This window comes from Oryx dammah, unplaced genomic scaffold (assembly GCF_014754425.2).
Source record: "Oryx dammah isolate SB20612 unplaced genomic scaffold, SCBI_Odam_1.1 HiC_scaffold_5, whole genome shotgun sequence".
In the NCBI taxonomy this organism is placed as follows: Eukaryota; Metazoa; Chordata; class Mammalia; order Artiodactyla; family Bovidae; genus Oryx; species Oryx dammah.
In genome coordinates, this window is record NW_024070189.1 from 74,503,413 (window position 1) to 74,506,086 (window position 2,674).

General features: G+C 48.5%; 1 pseudogene; it reads left to right on the top strand.

The window, feature by feature from the left end:
* The first annotated feature begins 668 nt into the window (after positions 1-668).
* Positions 669-1,493, top strand: LOC120864667 (annotated as a pseudogene).
* Positions 1,494-2,674: the final 1,181 nt, after the last annotated feature.

Below are 2,674 nucleotides of genomic sequence, written 5' to 3' on the forward strand. Positions count from 1 at the left end.
GTTATTAGAATATCTACAACACATATAATTTATAACTCTACCTACATATTCAGCATTGAAATGGAGTTCCCATGAGGCCTAAAAGAAAAGAAAGAAAGACAAAGAGGTTTCCTAACTGTAGCAGCTACAAACCAACAGCTAAAATAAAATACATCTGTACACTCTCAACATATTAATAACTTCTTAATTTCCATTAGAATCTGGAGGGTCCAATCATTGAAAAATAAAGGTTCAGTAAGAACAAAGTTATAGAAATATCTATTTAGGTCGCTAGGGCCCAGATGCTGGTGTTGAGTCGGTTCTCATGGAGCTGGGGCTGAGGGTGGCCTGAACTTCCGGGAGTCACAGGCTCCTCGAGTTCAGAGCTGCAGATATGGATGTACAGCATGTGCCACCGGTGCCCAAGTGCCCCTGCAAAGGAGTCCAGGCCTGGGAGCAGGGGACACCGAGGGTTGCGACTGACATCAGCGAGCCAAGATGCTCAGGTGTGACTGACACTTGTGACTTCACCCTTTGAAGCCTCAATTTTATCATCTGTAGAATGGACAAAATGGAAGCTACCTCACAGAACTGTTGAGAGGATGAAATGAGACCATGCTTGTAAATCTCTTTGCAGGAGGGAGCCCTTTAGGCAGGACCTGGCAGGCAGAGCACCCCTGCTGCCACTCAGGACCATGGGCGGCATGAAGACCCCAGTGGAGCTGGCCATCAGCCAGATGCAGACCCTCCACATTCAGCACCGCTGCGGGGGCAGCTACCAGATCAAAGTTAGGCTGTCACATGTGGAGGAGACTTTGTTTGGCAGCCCTGCAGGCACCCGGCCCATACCACCAGACTTTGACACACCCTGGAGGAAGAAGGCCAACAGAACCAGAGGAGTGGAGACAGGGGTGTCACAGGCATCAGGGGCCAAGGGGAGCTATGAGTACACCTCCTCCAGTGGCAGCACCCCAACCCTCACGCCAAGGAAGAACAAATACAGACCGATCAGGCAGACCCCTTCTTACTGCGATGAGTCTCTCTTTGGCTCCTGACCTGAGAGCACTGGCTGGGAGGCCACGTGGATGGTGAGGGCAGACGCTGCAAAGCTCCATGCCCTCTTCTGGACAACCCCAGCTATCCTGGGGCAGCCATTCACCCCACCCCAAGGAGACTCCAGTGCAAGCCGTGCACCGAGCTGGTCCCTCAAAGACAGCGTGCAGGGCGGTGGCCAGCTCCTGGAGGCTGTCTGTCAGTGGGCTGGACGCCCGCGCCCTCCGAGGCAGGAGCATTCCCACTCCCTCACTCATTTTAATGTCCCTGGCACAGGTCACCACCCGCCAGTACCCACTGCACAAATGAGCCTCCAGATCCCAGGCTTGCCCCTTCAGGGGTCACCTTCCAGAGACCCCTGGTGACTCCCAGCGCTCCTTCAGTCAGTGTTTCAGGGCCAGCTATGTCCCCTACCCCCACAAGGTGGAACCATCCAGAAAGCAAAGCCCCCTTGGAAATGAGTTTCTTGGTCCTTTCTGTACATTCGCCCATGGAGTCACAACCAGGGGCAGAATTTCAGGGGATGGGGCTGGTAGGCGGGCCTTGGGGGAGACCACCAGGCATTTATAGAGCACTGCTGAGGACAGAGAGCAAGGGTGGGCAGTACCCACCTCTGACCGTCTCTGGTTGCTCCCCACTTTCACACTGACAAGCACTGGAGGGTCATCCCTCCACATCCCTATTGCCAGTCCTGGCATAGCCACATGGTGTATCAGTGCCAACCCAGAGGGAGTCCCCCAGGAGGGTCCCCCCACCTCCTCCATCAACACTGTCTCGCCTCCAGGTGTGAATAAATGCTATGATCGCCAACCTGGAGGGTTCCTCCTCCTCCCCTTCAAGCCAAGCTCCTGCTCAGGATACGTTTCCAGCTGAGTCTGAAGGCCTCAAGAATGTTCCCAGGCACCATGTGTGGACCAGTGGGGAACACAAGGATCTGGATGACACGTGAATGGCTGTTTAAAAACTGTAATAGTCACGTATTTATTTCCATGTATTAACTATATCAGTAGCTCATCGAAACAAACAAACAAAAATATTTATTTAATACATCATAGTTGATCCAAATGAAAAACAGACCAAAGTAAGACATGCTTTTATATATTAATTAAAACCCAATTAATTTCCATTTAAGAAAACATTTCTTGCCTGGTTGAGACGTCACTACCACACTGTGTGTGTGTGTGTATATATATATGCATATATACATTTATTTATACAGTGTGTGCTTATGTATGTGGCTGAAGTTGTTAGATTTTCTTCTTTGGAATTTAACTTTAGAAAAAGTAACCATATCCTGCTGGGTCGTTAAATGAATCAACCTGTCTAAACTTTTATTTTTTTTAACAAGAACTATATCTATATTCCAGCATCTTGAAACCGTAGTAATGTATTAATACATATCAAAAAATTAAATTAATCCCTGATGTACTCTAAAGGTTGCTGTTAATAACACTCATCTGAACTGAAAACTTCAAGGAAGCATGTCTGTCAAAGAAAAGAGACAGACTTTGAGGAGGGGAGGCAAGGACTTCCAGCTTCAGCAGATACAAACTACAGATGGGAACTAGATTGTTAGCAAAATAAGTTATTTTCCACCTTCCTTCAATTTTTCACAATCTGTGTGGCAAAGATTTCACTACTG